At 40.4% G+C, this 18,225-nt stretch overlaps 1 protein-coding gene and 1 pseudogene across 5 annotated transcripts in view; one reads left to right on the top strand and one right to left on the bottom strand.

Moving 5' to 3' along the window:
- Positions 1-18,225, bottom strand: part of GRM8 (glutamate metabotropic receptor 8) — a 680,449-nt gene that overhangs the window by 643,813 nt on the left and 18,411 nt on the right. The window lies entirely within an intron of this gene.
- Positions 3,558-3,965, top strand: LOC109456641 (large ribosomal subunit protein eL32; annotated as a pseudogene).

The following is an 18,225-nucleotide window of genomic DNA, read 5'->3' as shown; positions in this document are numbered from 1 at the left end:
TTTTCTGTACCAAACTGAGACCTTCCTCCCTCCAAAAGGGACTGAAGGCTTGTTAGATGCAGAGCCCTTTGAAAAATGGGGAAAAGATACTGGTCCCCTAAGAATCACGCCTTTTTATTAATAAATTAATCAAGCCTGATAACTTCTCAGCAACATCCAACTCCAGACAGTAAATGCTTGGCCTAACTAAGCAAAATATCAACCACTTATGTCATACAACAACAAAATATTCTCATTAGAAACTTCTATCCTAGAGAAAGAAACGTTCTGCCTTAGAGGGACGAGCTCCGCTATCCTGAGAGAGTCCAAGGACTGACATGACTGAGGTTTTTACTCCATCCTCTTGATTTCAACTGCTCGCACTACTCCCTACAGCTGTCCAGTTCCTGCATATGGGCAGGTATGAAAATACAGAAACATCTGCCTTTTCACCTGAACAGAGCAAAGGCTGCAATAATGAGCCAAAGAATATTGCAAAATATTACTAATAATGCAATCAATTTCCCAATGGGCTCTTATTAGATAGATAGAATTAAAAGCAAGAACATTGTTTGCAGAATTCAGGAGCTGAAGTCCAGATACTGAACACATTTACGCAAACTTCAAACTAGACCAGATTCTCATTGCAACCACTCAGACAAGGAGCAAGGACCGTTTGTCCTTCCCAGAATCTGCTCTCTAGGCTAAGTCCCTCTTACGGACTTCCTTGCTGTCCCGTTGGTCACAAAGCCACACAGCCCTCTGTCCCTGGCCCGAGGCCTGTGCAGGTCTAATTCTAGTCCCCAGCCCTGAAGTAAGGAAGGCTCCTCCCTTACAGGCTGCCAAGGAGGCCTCCCCGTGTTTCAGACCTTGTGCCAATAACCTTGCAGTTGCCTCCTTTGCTCTTCTTGAAGGTCCCCATGGTCCAAAGACCAGGAAGTGGGTCATACTAAATCCAATGTCCTCAGTCAACTCACCTGAGTCAACCAGGCCTTGAGTCCATCTGTGCCAATCCTCTTTTTCCATGTAAGACAGAGAGGTTGAATGACTTGCTCAAGGTCACATTGCAAATTAGGCAGAAGCCAGGCCTTCTGTTACCCAGGCCAATGGTTTTCACCTGGTGTCACTGACAAAGCCTGGGGCTAGAGGCCTGGTTGAGCCCTGCCCATATTCCCAGGGATCCCTCTTCCAGCTACTGATAGAGCCACTGCTAACTTCTCACCTCTACCCTTCTCCAGAGAATTGCCCTTGGGGGATAGAGCCACATTGCCCAAAGGTGCCTGAGAATTATCCCTGATTTAGGGGTAGGCTGTCCCTAGCTAAGGACTGACTGATGCAAGGATACAAAACCCTCACTTCCTTGACTCAAGACAGAACAGGCTCTGATGCAATGGACACTACAAGATCATCACCCAGGATCAGGCCGACACTAGACTTTACCCGAAACCACAGCCTTTCTCCTGAGAACTCCCTTTAATAAATCACTTGTGTAAGAATCCCCTGTCTCGGGAACCTGACCTAAAGCTGTGCTTCTCCCTGAGTGTTCCAAGCTGCACATTGGCTCAGCCCCCACAATGGTCGAAAGGCCCCCATAGATTATCTTCATCCAGAGCCCATCAGCATAAGTCCAGTGCCTCAGATAACCAGGAATAGCCTCCTTGCCCCTTCGAGGTGAGATGTCCACCCTTCCTCCTGGGAAAAGAACCAAGTCCCTCCTTCCTGCCCTTGCAGCTCTCACCTGACTTGTAGTTAGGAGCTGAAAACATATTCTAAGTCAGTGAACGATCAAGCTGAGGTTATCAGCAGGAGAACGTTGCCTAAAATACTATCAGTGACTCATTCCTCCAGTTCTCCTTCACGAGCACAGAAACTCCCCCAAGGTCCCTTGATTTGGTTCTTGCAGCATGAAGTCTTTTAAGCAGAGAACAGGGTCTCATCATAGCATTAATATTAACAACAAGCCGCCGTTGCTTGACTGTATCTTGCTTCCTTAGAGCTTGTTCCATGTTCTAACTGATGTTCTTATCTAGATGTGGTATTTGGACAGGAAAACACCATTTCTGGGACTTATTATTTAACTATGACTTGCTTACATAAAACAACACCCTCACTGGGTTTGTTTCTTTCCTGACAAAGGTCAGATTATTGATGACATATCTGGAGAATTTATAACCTGCTTTATAACAATAACAGCTATTATTTTACAGCATTTCCTATGTGCCAGGCACCAGAAAGTTACCCCTTCTCATTCTCATAACAGATACAAACGAAGAGATTAGATGACATATCAGTGTTATGTAACAATCACATGGTGGAAACGTGTTTGAACCCAGGTCCATCTAATTACAAAGCATGTGACCGGGCCACTTCAGCTCACTGTCCCTGCCACGGCCCCAGTGCTTAGGATTGGCTAGACTCTGAAGCAATTCCTGGCCCAAGCTAAGATTCCTACAGTCATTGCATGTTCCTGAAACCCCCTCATGTTCTCTGACCTTGAGAGAGTGAAGCAACATGAAGGGTGTCTAGTGCAGATAAAGATAAGGACCAAAAGGGGCTTTGACAGGAAGAGGGAGTAAACATATTGGTCCCTATTCCTCCCTTACGGGTAGCTAAAAACCATGGACATTCTATGTCTAAACAGACACAAGAAGACTTGAAAAGGGAGAGAGAAATCAAGAAGGTTAAAGACCTCAGGACCCAAGGAAGGACATGGTGGTGAGTTCCCAGATTTTCTTTTGTTCGCTTACATTCCAGACTAAAAACTGAAGGAGTCAGCAATATGGAAATGCCAACAAGCATAGACAGAAAACAAAAACTCCTCCTTCTAGCCAAAGAACCAAGACAAGGGCAACCTAACTCCTTTTAGATAAAAAAGAAAACTTTTAGATCATGACCATTCTGCTCCAGTCAAACACTGCAGAAAAAAACAGGGGTCCCACCCCCTATCCCAACAGCAAAGTCCTTGGTGGGGAGCCTGGACTGTAATGAGCTTTCCCAATACCCCCACCAGGATGGTTTCAAAGAAGTCTGGACTTTTATCTCTGTGTGGTGCAGTTCCTGCTGAGATGGTGTTGGAGGAGGCCAGCGGAAGTCAGGGCTTCACCAGCACCGCTCAGCAGAGCCAGTCGCCAGGAGTGTTATTGGAGGCCAGATGGGAGCAGTGTCAAAGCACCCCTCCTTCTCACAGCCAGCTTCAATGAGCAATTATAAACGCTCTTGAAACAAATGAAAACCCACAAAGACCTGGCAAAGTAGGAATTCTCAGCAAAGAAAGGGAAGATACAAAACAGAACCAAGTGGAAATTTTGGAAGTGAAATATACCCCAACTAAAATTTTTTAAAAAGAACAACTCAATGGATGGGTTCAACAGCAGAATGGAGAGGACAGAGCACAGAATCAATGAATTTGAGGATAGAAAAATAGAAAACACCCAACCAAAATAATACAAAGTAGACTAGGAAAAAAATAACAGAGCCTCAGAGACCTATGGAATCACAACAAAAGATTATTTAAAAAACTTCAGTCGCTCTTCCTCTGTGATGCCTACAGAGGTGGCATTCATCTTTTATTCGGTATCATGGCTGCCCTCAGACCACTTGTGAAGCCCAAGATCATCAAAAAGAGGACCTAGAAGTTTATCCAGCACCAGTCAGACCAATATGTCAAAATTAAGCGTAAGTGGCGGAAACCCAGAGGCACTGACAGTGAAGGTGCACAGAAGACTCAAGGGCCAGATCTTAACGCCCAACACTGGTGATGGGAGTAAAAAGAAAACAAAGCACATGAGGCCAGTGGCTTTTGGAAGTTTCTGGTCCACGATGTCAAGGAGCTGGAAGTGCTGTAGCTGTGCAACAAATCTTACTGTGCTGAGATTGCTCACAATGTCTCCTCAAAGAACCACAAAGCCATTGTGGAAAGAGCAGCCCAGCTGGCCATCAGAGTCAACAATCCCAGTGCCTGGCTGCACAGTAAAGAAAATGAATAGACAGCTTGTGTGCAAATTGTGTTTTAATAAAACCATAAAATTCTTCCAAAAAAGGAAGAAAAAACTTAGGTCATCTGACTCCCAGAAGGAGAGGGGAATAAAGGGTGGAGCTGAAAAAGTATTCAAAGAAGTAACAGCTGAAAACTTCCCACACTTGGTAAAAGATAGATTTGAGAATCTCAGTAACCACCAAACAGGATAAACCCAGAAATTCACACCAAGACACATCATAGTCACATTTGTGAGAACTAAAGACGAAGACAAAATCTTGAAAGTAGCCAGAGAGAAACGATGCATTAACTATAGGAGAAAAACAGATTGAAAGATAGAGGATTTCTCATAAGAAATCAAGAAGGCCAGAAGGAAGTGGTGCAATATTTTTCAAGCAATGAAAGAACTGTCAACCCAGGATTTTATGTCCAGAGAAAATATTCTTCAGGAATGACATTCTCACATGAAGGGAAACTAAGAGAATCTATTGCTAACAGACCTACCTTAAAAGAATGGCTTAAGGAAACTCTCTAAGCAGAAAGGAAAAGATAACAGAAGGAATCTTGGAACATCAAGAAAGAAGAACAAAAAGCAAAAAAAAAAAAAATAAGTAACAACAGATTTTATCCCTTCTCTTTAGTTTTCTAAATATGGCTTCTGATTAAAGCAGAAACCACAACACTGTCTATTGTGCTTCTCAAGGTATGCAGAGGAAATATTTAAAACAGCCATTGAAAGGGGAGGGTGATGGGGGTTAAGTTTCTACATTTCAATGGAACTGGTTAAATGTCAACACCAGTAAGTAGACTGTGATTAATTATGTATAGATAAATTCAGTATCTAGAGCAACCACTAAAAAAGCTATAGAGATATACTCTAAAACACAATAGATAAATCAAAATGGAATTCTATGAAATGTTCAAGCAATCCACAGAAAGCAGAAAAAAGCAAAGGAGAGACTGAAAGGGTAGGGGGCAGGTGGAGGAATGTCCACCTCACATGCCAGCATCACTCCAGAGCTTACTAGACCCTTTTCACAAGGGAGCACTGTCCATCTGCTTCTCAGGTATGCATTTGGGGTGGGGCCAGCGGGAGAAGCACTCCAGGCAATTCCACAGAGCTTTGCCTGGGGTGTTCCCGTGGATTGGTGAATGTTTGTACTAGTAGTCACAGAAGGCTCTTTTCAAAACCAGCAGGCTGACCTGCCAGCACCAAAAGGGGTTCCTTGTCAAGGCTTGGGTCTCAGCTAACCTTCAGCTTGGTGGAGGCTCCCTCCAAGGGGGAGGATGGTACATTTATGTTCCAATTACAAAGGCCCAAAGCTCCACTCTCTGTGCAGTCTATACTGCTGGGGAAATAGAACGAAGAGGGCTCTGATGAAGGTCTGATGCACCTGGAGCAAGGGGAAGCAGCAAGTGTCATCATTTGGAGCCGTGTCCCAAATGCTAAAGAAATGAGCTGGGTTCCAAATCAGTCAGCCTGGTAAACAATTCCTACCAGATATAAAGATTATTTCAACAGGCATCTTCAGTCTTAGAAATATTAAGGAAAAAATGGATAATGAGTTCCAGAGTAGTTCCACCTCCCTGTAATTTTATTAGAGGCAGGAGTCCTAAATCCTTTCAGGAATGTGGGGAGCCCCCAATCTCATAGCAAACCATTGCATACAACCTGCTGGCCCTGTGTTTCTGGCCCCCCAAACCTGTCTCTTAGAAAAATGCTTCTGAAAACTTTCCATTACAGTTGTTTATGTAATTGTTATGTTTAAAAAAAGAAAAGCAAAAAGGTGTCTAGGGAGGGTATTTATACATTGCATGTCATTCATTATTCCAAATGTAATTTTAATCAGTTCAACATAAAAGCATCTTAATAGCCTCAAAAATGGCATTGGTAATTTTAAATATTAAAATTCACATTAGGAAAAAAGAGGAATTTAATTCATTCTCTCCTTTCAAACAAGCACAATCAACTAGGCACACACCTCCAATCTTCCTCTCCACTCTCTGTTCTCTTTCCTTCCTTCTGCCTTTTCTCTTTCCTCTTGTTCTGCTCCCTTATGAGATAACAAAGAGCAGGGCTCTAGGGGCAGAGTCAGGGTTAACCCAAAAAAATCAGATTACTTCTGCTCCTTCCACATACTCAGAAACCTAAGGCTTTTGATAAAAGCAGTTCTATATTCCCCAGGAAATCTCTGCTTTTTATATTTACCCTGTCTTTGGCCAACTCTAATAGATTTTTCTATTGAGTTTGGCTCTGTAGCCTAGATTCCTAAAAGGTATATTTGCAGACATACCAGGTAGATTCCCGTGAGTTTTTGGAAACAATCTTCCTTTCACCAAAAGGCAAACATCTCAAGAAAGGCCCTCCTGCACCTCCATCCTCCTCCATCTTCTCAAGAGCAGAACTGGCACTTGGAGAAATTTGGGAGGTTTGCTGAAAATTCCTCAGTGAGGTTCCATGGCTTCTCATATACTGTTAAATTTGCAATTAATGCCTCAAGTTACTTTGGTTCTTTCTACCTTGAGCTGATTAGTGAACACTAAATTTCATGCTAATACTCCCAGGCCATTTGCCTGCAATGTGGGACTCACTTTCCAAATTCTGCTGATTGCAGTAAAAATAAAAAATGCTCACATCATCTCATGACCGTGGTTCTAGAGTATTTCCATCGGGCTTGCTCTCCTCTACAGGTAGGATGTCTATTGTGTTAGTCCATCCTGCTCCAACTTGCCACTGGCACAAAAAGCTAGTGGTTTTCTACAGTAGTCCTGGAATCCATTACCACGGAAACAAAAGGTACAAAAAGCTGTTTATCTAATAGGAAAACCTAGAGGCACTCTCAAAAGATCAGAAGTGTTTTTAAAATATAGGTATACCAAAATACATTCTAGCTTAGGTTGAGGAAGCTTTAGGGTAGAATAATAAAGCAGGCTCACAAAGGGAGAATGGGCAAAAAACAAACTATTTGCTCTGGCCACAATCATCATGGTGCCAACAGGAATACACTCCTGTGTCTGGTGAGCCATCAGGTCATTAGAAGTTTCTCCATGTCCGATAGAGGCCCTTGTCGAATTTTGTTAGTCTCACTGCCTGCAATGAAGCAGACCCTTTAACAGTGTTTGTTACTTCGTTCTTGTTCTTCAAGATCATGGCTTTGGTGGAATGGGACACGCCTGACTGCCAAGCAATAACATCACTAATTTTCCACATTTGTAGTCCTTAATCATTTTTAATTCCATTTTTAGGTCAATCACTCAACATGGCCTCTTACTGGCGACATCAGCAGTGGATTTTGTATGCTTAGGGGCTGTGATGAACGAAACAAAACAAGGTTAAATCTAGCACAAGAGAAAATGACACCATCAAGAGACGCTGTAAACACAAGAGGTATGAGGCTGCTGCCGGCGTTACACAACATGTTGCTCTCCAGCACACTTTTGTAATTAAGCAGAAAGAGTACACTCTAAAATAATGAGAAAAGGCATAGTATAGTAAATACATAAGCCAGCACCATACTCATTATCATTATCAAGTATTACGTACTGTACATACTTGTATGTGCTAGACTTTTATATGACAGGCAGTACGGTCAATCGTTTACATCAGCGTCACCGCAAACACAAGACTAACGTGTTACACTACAACATTACAAAGGCTACAACATCACTGTGTGATGGGAATTTTTCAGCTCCATTTTAATCTTATGGGACTACCCTCTTATATGTGGTCTATGGCTGACCAACACTTCGGTATGTGGCACATGACAGAGTACAGAACATTCTGTCCAAAAAAAGCAGAATACACTTATTTTCAAGTGCAAATGGAACATTTTCCAGGATAGATCACGTTAGGCCACAAAACAAGCCTCAAGAAATTTAAGAAGATTCAGATCATATCAAGCATCTTTTCCAACCACCTGGTATAAAACTAGAAATCAATTTTAAGAAAACGAGAAAAAATACAAATACATGAAGGCCAAACAACATGCTGCTAAACCACCAAGGGGTCAACAGAGAAATCAAACAAGAAATAAAAAATACCTTGAGACAAATGACAATGAAAACACAACATTCCAAAAATCTATGGGACACAGCAAAAGCACTTATAAGAGAGAAGTTTATAGCAATACAGGCCTACCTCAAGAAATAAGAGAAAGCTCAAATAAACAATCTAACTTTACACCTAAAGAAATTAGAAAAATAAGAACAAACAAAGCCCAAAGTTAGTCTAAGAAAGGAAGTAATGAAGATCAGAGCAGAAATAAATGGATTAAAGACACACCAAAAAAAAAAAACAGAAAAGATCAATGAAATTAAGACCTGGTTCTTTGAACAGATAAACAAAATTGATAAACCTTTAGCCAGACTCATCAAGAAAAAAGAGAAAGAACTCAAATAAATACAATCAGCAATGAAAGAGGAGAAGGTAAGGCCAACACCACAGAAATACAAAGAATCATAAGCAATTACTAAGAACAAGTACAAGCCAATAAATTGGACAACCTAAGAGAAATGGATAAAATCCTAGAAACATGCAATCTTCCAACACTAAATTAGGAAGAAACAGAAAATCAGAACAGACAAATAACTAGTAATGAAATTGAATCAGTAATCAAAAAATTCCCAACAAACAAAAGTACAGTACCATATGGCTTCACAGGTAAATAAATTCTACCAAACATTTAAAGAGGAGTTAACACCTATCCTCTCAAACTATGTCAAAAAAAATTGAAGAGGAGGGAAAGCCTCAAAGCTTATTCTACAAGGCCCTGATACCAAAACCAGACAAAGACACTACAAAAGAAAGAAAATTACTGGCCAATATCCCTGATAAATACAGATGCAAAAATCTTACCAAAAAAAAAAATCAGCAAACCAAATTCAACAATATGTTATAAGGATCATACACCACAATCAGTGGGATTTATTCCAGGGGCAAAAGGATGGTTCAATATCTGCAAATTAATCAATATGCTACACCACATTAACAAACCCAAGAATAAAAATCATACGACCATCTCAATAGATGCAGAAAAAGCATTTGACAAAATTCAACATCCACTTATGATAAAAACTCTCAACAAAGCAAGTATAGAGGGAGAATACCTCCATGTAATAAAGGCCTTGTATGATGAACCCACAGCTAACATCATACTCAACAGTAAAAAGCTGAAAACTTTTCCTCTAAGATGAGGAACAAGACAAGGATTTTCATTCTCACCACTTTTATTCAACATAGTATTGGAAGTCCCAGCCATAGTTAGTATTGGAAGTCCTAGGCACAGAAATCAGGCAAGAAAAAGAAATAAAAGGCATTCAAATTGAACAGGAAGAAGTAAAACTCTCACTATTTGCAGATGACATGATACTATAAACAGAAAGCCCTAAAGACTCCACCAAAAAACTATTAGAACTAATAAAATTCATTAAAGTTGCAGGATACAAAATTAATATACAGAAATCTGTTGCATTTCTATGCACTAATAACAAACTATCAGAAAGAGAAATTAAGAAAACAATCCCATTTACAATTGCTACAAAAAGAATAAAACACCTAGGAATAAATTTAACCAAGCAGTCAAAAGACCTGTACTCCGAAAACTACAAGATACAAATGAAAAGAAATTTGAAGATGACACAAATAAGTGGAAAGATGTACCATGCTCATGTTGGAAGACTACTGTTTTAATGTCCATCCTACCCAAAGTAATCTACACATTCAGTGAAATCCCTACCAAAATCCTAGTGGCGTTTTTCACAGAATTAGAACAAACAATTCTAAAATTTGTATGGAGCCACAAAAGATCCCAAATAGCCAAAGCAATCTCGAAAAGAAAAACAAAACCGGATGCATCATGCTTCCCGACTTCAAACTACATACTACAAGGCGACAGGAATCAAAACAGTATGGTACTGGCACAAAAAGAGACACATAGATCAATGGAACAGAATAGAGAGCTTATATGGTCAATCAATTTCTAACAAAGGAGGCAAGAATAGACAATGGGGAAAAGACAGTGTTTTCAATAAATGGTGTTGGGAAAACTGGACAGCTCCATGAAAGAAAATGAAACTGGACCACTTTCTTTCACCATCTACATAAATAAACTCAAAATGGATTAAAGACTTAAACGTAAGGCCTAAAATCATAAAATTTCTAAAAGAAAACACAGACAGTAAACTCTTTTTCCTCAGGCTTAGCAACATTTTTTTTTTTTTTACTCAGTCTCCTCAGGCAAGGGTAACAAAAGCAAAAATAAACAAATGGGACTACATCAGACTAAAAAGCTTTTGTACAGCAAAGGAAGCCATCAACAAATGAAAAGGCAACCTAATGAATGGGAGAAGATATTTGCAAAGGATATATGCAATAGGGGTTAATATACAAAATATATAAAGAACTCATATAACTCAATATCAAAAACAATGAACAATCCAATTAAAAAATGGGCAGAGAATCTAAATAGACATTTCTCCAAAGAAGACAAACAGATGGTTAACAGAAACATGAAAAGATGCTCAACATCACTAATCATCAGGGAAATGCAAATCAAAGCCACAATGAGATTATTACCTCACACCTGTCAGATTGGTTATTATCAAAAAGATAATAAACAACAAGTGTTGACCAGAATTAGAAAAAAAGGGAACCCTCATTGCAAACTGGTGCAGCCACTATGGAAAACAGTATGGAAGTGCCTCAAAATATTAAAAATAGAACTACTTCATGACCCAGCAATTCCACTTCTGGGTATTTATTCAAAGAAATCAAAAACACTAATTCAAAAAAATACATGCATCCCTATGTTCATTACAACACTATTTACAATAGCCAAGACATGGAAACAACCTAAGTGTCCATCAATAGATGAATGAATAAAGAATATGTGGTATAAATTCTCTCTTTCTCTCTCTCTCAATGGAATATTACTCAGCCATAAAAATGGAATGAAATCTTGCCATTTGCAACAACCTGGATGGACCTACAGGGTATTATGCTAAGTGAAATAAGGCAAAGAAAAACAAATACCATACAATTCCACTTATATGTGGAATCTAAAAAAACAAAACAAATGAACAAACAAAACAGAGACATCAAAAACAAACTGATGGTTGCCAGAGGGGAGTGAGATGGGAGGATTGGATTGGCAAAATAGTGAAGGGGATTAAGAGGTACAAACTTCCAGTTATAAATGAAATAAATCACGAGGATGTAATGTACAGCATAGGGAACACAGTGCAATAACTTTGTGTGGGGACAGATGGTTACTAAACTTATCGTGGCGTTCATTTCAAAAGGTATATAAATGTTGAATCACTATTTTGTACACCTGAAACTAATATAACATTCTATGTCAACTATACTTCAATCTTTTAGAATGGCAAGGAAAGTTTGGTTTACTTAGAACAGACTTTAACAGCGCAAGTCTGTTCAGGAGAAGGAAACCATAACAGAAAGGATTTGAAATCATACTGTATGAAAGGATGTACAAAGCACCGGTGGAAAGCAGGGGCTTTTGCATCTATCAGACCAAGGTTTGAATAAGCTTGGCCACTGACTAAGTCAGTCGTTTAAGACACCGTAAATAAGCCTCATTTCCTCATCTGAAAACCATACCTCTCTGATGGACTTGTGTCAGTAAACATTAGCTCTTGTACTGTTACTATTAGGCACAGGAAATCCAATAGAACTTTTAGCCTGGAGAACTCAAGACTTGGGAACAACTGGGCTCTTCAAACATTTAAAGGACAGTCTCATGAGAAAGAAATGCACCAGAAGACACAGGCAAGGCCAATAGACCATGACGTCTGCTCCCCTTTGAGCACCAGGATTGCTTCCTCTGGTTCAACTGGCTGGGTGGGCTTCCCCATCCTTTTTGGAATTAAAGCCATTCCTAAAACTTTTTTTTTTTATTAGACACCACTGCTGCATCTATGATGCTGTAATCTTCCCTCCCCCTTCCTTCTGCCTCCCCCCCCAATCCGATTCAAGCTGTTGTTTCTCAGTCTAGCTGTGTAGGACACAGCTCCCTGGCCCATGCTGGTGGTATTATGAGCTTTGCACTCCCCCCAGCTGAGACACTCGGTCACCAGAGTTGTCAGCTGCTGGACACTCACAATGGCTGCCGGCCACTCACACTCACTGCCGGCCATTCACACTGGCCACCGGCCACTCCTGGCAGCACATAGCAGCCCACGGCGACCTCAGCATTAGGAGAACAGTGCTCCAACCACCTGAGCCACCGGGCCGGCCCTCCTAAAACTATTCAAGGAGGAGGAAGATTTCAGTTCCAAATAGAGAAAAAAAGCTTAATGCCATTATAAAATGGAGTGGACCAGTTTGTGAGATTGTTAGCATCCCACACTGACAGTGTTTAAATGAATGGATCCTGGATGTATTCATTTGGCACCTACTATGTGCCAAGGACCATGCCAGGTACTCTCAGGGACATAAAGATGAGTAAGACATGTTTCTTGCCTTGAAGAACACTGTACTCTAGACGGGGATTGAGTGGAGACATGTTTAACACAGTTAAGAGGAACAAACAGCAGCACCGAATCCCTGTATATCAAAGGTCTTAGTAGATTAGATTCTGCTTTGGATGAAAGGTTATCACAGAAGATCTCAAAAATCCTTTCCATCTCTAAGTTTCCATAATGTCAAGTATTGGGAAAAAGAGGAAAAACAACTTTTTTAAAAAGTCACTGTGTTGTGCCAAGCTTCCCAAAACATTTTTTAATGTCCATTAGTGTGTATGATATTTAAAAGCAATGGAACTCTGCTACTGAACTTGAGTTATATTTAAAAAAAGTACAATGCAGAACTGCATACTTTTCCTTGTAAGAACTATTTTCAAACTGGACATAGATTATTTAAGAGTAATTCTCATCACGTAGGTGTGATCAGCATTGTGTATAGGAGTTACATTTATTTCACTTCAAATCCTAAACTTGTAGCACGTCACTAGAATTAAATATTAATGCTATTAGTTTAAACATCATGAAATTTTTAAAGCAAGGTGTTAAAATAATATTTATTCATCCACCTTGGACCACTACAGTATTTTAGATCACTGATTTAATATCTAATTTTTTTCTATCACATGCTACACCTAATACTGATCAATAGAGGGTGAAATTTACCTGTAATTACAGTCCAAAAATACAGGGTTTTATTTCAGGTCCTCCTAATTCACAGAAATACTTCAGGGTAAATATAAGTCCGATGCTTTAATTCCCAGTTCTCCCCACATGTGCTTAAACCTACCTTGCTTTGCATACAGATCCCTGATCCCGCACCATTCTCAGGACAGTGTGACAGATGGGGCATTCAGTTAAGGAGTGGGGCTGGGTTGCTCCATTTTCGTGGGAGAAGGAAATTGTGGGAAAAATATTCTACATCTTCTCCACTTAATCTATTGTATTTTCAGCAAGGCGTCATCTGTAATATTAGTTTATACACATGCGAAACTCACTAGGTATTTTAGCTGCATGACAACAGATGAAATAAAGGAAGTCAACCTGAAAAATGGAATTTCTAGTATCTTCTTTCCCGGGCAGAAGGGAAAAAAAAAATCCAAGGATTTAAAATTTCATCCCAGTGGTTTCAAAGACAACAAAACATATCGAGCTCCCATTTAAATTGCTGGGGTTACAAAAGTAGACATTACAAGTTAAAAGTACCACAGCATTAAGAAGAAAAATAATCACTTATGCCATTTTCAATACAGAACCTATTTCCAAATCACTCAAAACACTTTACGCTTAGAATATTGTAAAATCTCCAAATTTTTACCTTACCGACATCTATGGCCACTTTGTGAAACAGGGAAAGTGCATATATGCTTACTCCCAGTTTTTCGAGGGTCCAGAAGACAGAAAGAACAAATTGTGAGCCTTGCAAGGACCGTGGCTTTCCTTATTGGAATGAGGCAAGTAAAATCGATTCACTGAGAAAGCGTTTCATTTCTCTCTCAGCAATTAATTGTGTATCCATGCTTAATGAGAACGGTATAAACAGTCAAGATACATGTGGCAAATGAACATTTTTTTTCTTTGATCTTAAGCTACATGGATTTGCAAAGTGAAAGAATGGGGAGTGAGGGTAGGGCTTCTGCTGGGTCCTCCAGCTCCTTCCTTGAATCCCACAGTAATTCAGCTCCTTTATCTATTCCCACCCAGATTAAGAAGGTATAGCATTCTGCCCTCTGGACGTTCTTACCCACTACTTGGACTTGAACTGAGGCCTCAAGTTTTGTGTTCAATGGGAGCTGGGGACAGAGCCCTCCAACCTTCCTCATTTTGAATCCTCCTAGGAGACTCTTAAAGTAACCCTTTGAAGTTTTGTCAAGGGAGAGAGGCTATGAGGAAGGAATGAAGTTTTCACTTACTTCCATTTTCACATAGCTGAACGGGACCGGGCCTCAGGTCAAAGGTTCAGGGGTTCCCCCATGCCGAGAAGAGCCCTCTTCGCCTGGCCAATCGGTTTTTACACTCCTACCCAACCCGCTAGACCCAGGCCAATCCCACAATTCCACACCCAGCCTTCGCTGAGAGCCGCAGCTTCCTCAGGTGCAGTTGGTCTTTCTTCTCAACGCTGGTACCACCCTACGGTCCTTATTACATCGTTTTATATTATTCATTGTTGTTTTATATGTGTTAGTGGCTTCTCCCCAATTAGGTTCTAAGCAACATGAAGGCTTAGAATCTTCTACTTCTTTCATAGTTATCCCCTACAGTGCCAAACACGATGGATACACTTACAGGATGCTGAATAAATACCTGCTGGGGGATTGATTGATTATTACCTGTTTCACCTGTTAAGTAAAGAAGGCAAATAATTGGATAATATGCTGGTATTTCTTCATCTTATTCTGCTTCTCTTAGTGGGGGAAAAAATACAGATTTAGCATTTACTGAATTTAAAGAACTGTACCAAAAACTATTCAGCAGTATCTCACAACACTCCGATAGGAGTCTGTGCTTCCTAATGAAACCACAGAATTCCACATTATGAAAATATTGTTTCTCTTTCTCTGTGAAGTCCTTTTACATTTGAGCACATTATCCATGTTTGATTAACATGGAAATTTACCAGGGCATAATGGATATGTGTTGACCTGAATGATTCATATTATAAACAGGTGGAGCAAGACAGGTCATAGTGTGAGTCAAACTTGAATATATTTAGTTCCACTATTTTTCTGGTTGTCCAAAAGTGAATGTGACTTCTAAAGAAAGCACCTCTAAATTCTTTTGTTGTTGACATTTCTGATGTCTGTATCAGAAAGTAATAGATATGTGTTATACAGTCCATCACTGGGAGAAAGAAAAATTATTCCTGCAATAAAAGGGTAGTATTCTTTGTCCAGAGTGGGCCTGGGTTTCTGTCTATGTCGGGTCCTTGTACCAAACACGGCAAAAAAAATAAAATAAAATAAAATAAAATAAAAGTTGCAGAAGGAATTCCAACCCAAAAGACAGACTCACAGGCTGCCATCTACACTTGGGGTTAGTTAGCCGCTATCCTCAACCACAGCTTCACCTTTTATACCATCAAATTGGGGGTACTAGGAAAGATTCCAAAAGAGCCAGAATTTGCTGTTGTTTTTTTCCAAAACTGAACCCAAGTGGCACTTTTGTTTGGGTACTGGAACAATATTAGACTGTAGCACAGCTTATCTTTGGGTCATCCAATCTTCCCCGGGGTTTCTGTTCATTAAATAAAACTGACTCTGCCCACCTACCACCTGGGTTTGGGAGACTTCCAAACCCGACTTCCTTAGCTCAGTTGGTGGGAGCACAGGACTGGTGAGATCCAGTCTCCTATTTGGCCTTCAGGCGGACAAGACACCCTTGCTCAATGCCAGAGCCTATCCGGACCTGTCAATTGTGCTATTTCTTGGTCCACGACTACACCTTTAATGCTAACCTGCCACTGTTCACAAACTAAGGCAAGTCGGTATGAATGGCTGAGAAATGCGAGGAGAAGCATAACTCGAAATAAATATCCTATTGATGGTAGACATGTATCATCCCCCTCGTTCTCATCATCAGAGCCATCATTTATGGTGTTAACCGTACGTGTAGAATCCTGCTTAGGATTCTACACTCCTATCTTATTTGTCTTTACTTTAAACCTTATGAAGGAAGTACTATTATTATCTACTCTTTACAGATAAGAAAGCTAAGATTTAGAGAGATTAACTAGCTTGATTAAGGTAATACAGCTAATAAGCGTTGCATAAGAATTTGAAAGCAAATCTGACTACAGAGCCTGACCTATTTCATAGAATTCATATTAATCTGTTTCACTCAAAAGAGTTTGAGCACCACTGGATAAATACAATATAATAACCTATAATTTGAATAGACAGCGCCTGATGATAAATATCTATAGGCCACAAGTATCTATACAACCAATCTGCTTAAGTATGATATGCCATTTGTTCTATAAACATTACAAATGCAAGCATTCTCAGAGCTGAGACGATAAATCACTTTGACAACTCTAATATATGAAATTGTCACAATGTGCACTTAAAGTGTAAGAAATAGCACGTGCACTAAGCAAAGCTAGAGTTCACAACCCACCCATGTGAAAGGAAGCAAGGGTGAGATGCTGGAGCAAGAATACGTCACCATCTTCACATCCTAAGGGAGACCGGTGTGGCACTGGGGGGACGCAGAGACAGACCTGTGACTCTTCCAAAGCTGGGGCAGTCCAATAGATCTGGGGCAAAATTATGCCAGGGAACCCAGTCTCCTCAAGTACCGAGGGAGCTGGGATTGTCTGGGAAAGAGACTAATGGCCAACAATGAGAACACACTGTATTAGCTTGGTGCGCCTAATGGGTAAGCAGCAGAGATTGGCCGCCTTCTGGAAACAGATAAAGGTGGCTTTGGACAAAGCTATACCTGGACCCCTTGCCTCCCCACCAGGCTGGTGCTCATTACGTATTTAAAATACAGAGATTACATGTATATTTTCATGATATTAAGAGTGCCTGAAGATAGGGAAAATCCCTAACTACAGCTAAAAGAGATGTCTCTCTTTTGCCAGAGAGTGTGTTCTGTCAATTAAATGGGTAAATGGGCCCTCTTTCCCCACTGCGGGGAGAGAAGGGCCCCTTGTGACCCTCTATTGATTAAGACTGCTGTGGAATGTTATTTGCAATCCCGTTGCATAATGGAAATCAGGAGGTAGCTGTCATGGTTTCTGAAGACAAATTGCTGGTAGCTGAGACAAATCATAGCCTCTGTCGTCTCTTACTGTTCTCAATTCCCAGTTAATGTGTATCTTACAGTCTAAGTTTCTTAAATCAGTCTGCTGTACTGTCACAGGTAGTGAAAATGAGTAAAAGTGGTCATCTGAGTGACTCTGCTTTAGAAACTGTGTTCAAGTAACCATTGCACTGACCATTACTCCTGAGCTATGCATTATTTAATAAGAAACACAACTTCCAAAAGAGCACACAATTAAAAATAGATCCATACAGCAGCTGCTGTGATTATGACCAATACAAACAGAAATCCAACCAGGCCTGAGTCAAAAGAAAAAAGGCTGCTGCCAGACAGAACCTTGTTCAATCTCATTTTTGTTTTGTGTCCTTTGACTTGCTAAGTCAGCCAGCAAGTGATGTGTATGGAGCAGTGGTTCTCAAAGTGTGTTCTGAATAACATCAGCCTCTGGGAACTGCTGGAAATGCAAAGACTCAGACCCCAACCCAGAAACTCAGAAGGTAGGCTCAGCAAGCTGGGTTTTAACAAGCCCTCTGGGAGATTTTGATATACACTAAAGTTTAATAACTACTGGGTGGGAGCCAGGGGGCCGCCCGCAGATTGTAAATCTTCCCAGGATGGTACAATTTTGGTTGCAAAAAGCACCTTCAGAAGACTCTGGGAAGCAAACTGTCCTGAAACCAAATACGAGGTTGGACAATTATGTTCACGAACTCATCCTAGAGAAAGTGCTACATACCTCATTGCTGAGTATCACTATAGTCACCTTCAAAGTGCTCCCCTTGGGAAGCTGTGCACCAATACCAGCGCCTAGTCCACCCTTCAAAGCAATTTTGGAACTCTTTTTCTGGAATGGCCATCAGAGCTGTCATCGTATTACCCTTGATGTCCTGAATGTCATCAAAAGGTCTTCCTTTCAATATTTCCTTTATGTTCAGGTAAAGGAAGAAGTCATTGGGGGTCAGATCAGGTGAGTAGGGAAGGTGTTCCAATACAGTTATTTGTTTACTGGCTAAAAACTCCCTCAC

The sequence above is a fragment of the Rhinolophus sinicus genome, linkage group LG11 (genome assembly GCF_036562045.2).
Source record: "Rhinolophus sinicus isolate RSC01 linkage group LG11, ASM3656204v1, whole genome shotgun sequence".
NCBI classification, from domain to species: Eukaryota; Metazoa; Chordata; class Mammalia; order Chiroptera; family Rhinolophidae; genus Rhinolophus; species Rhinolophus sinicus.
Note: the sequence above shows the minus strand (reverse complement) of the source record. Positions and strands in the feature narration are given on the sequence as shown.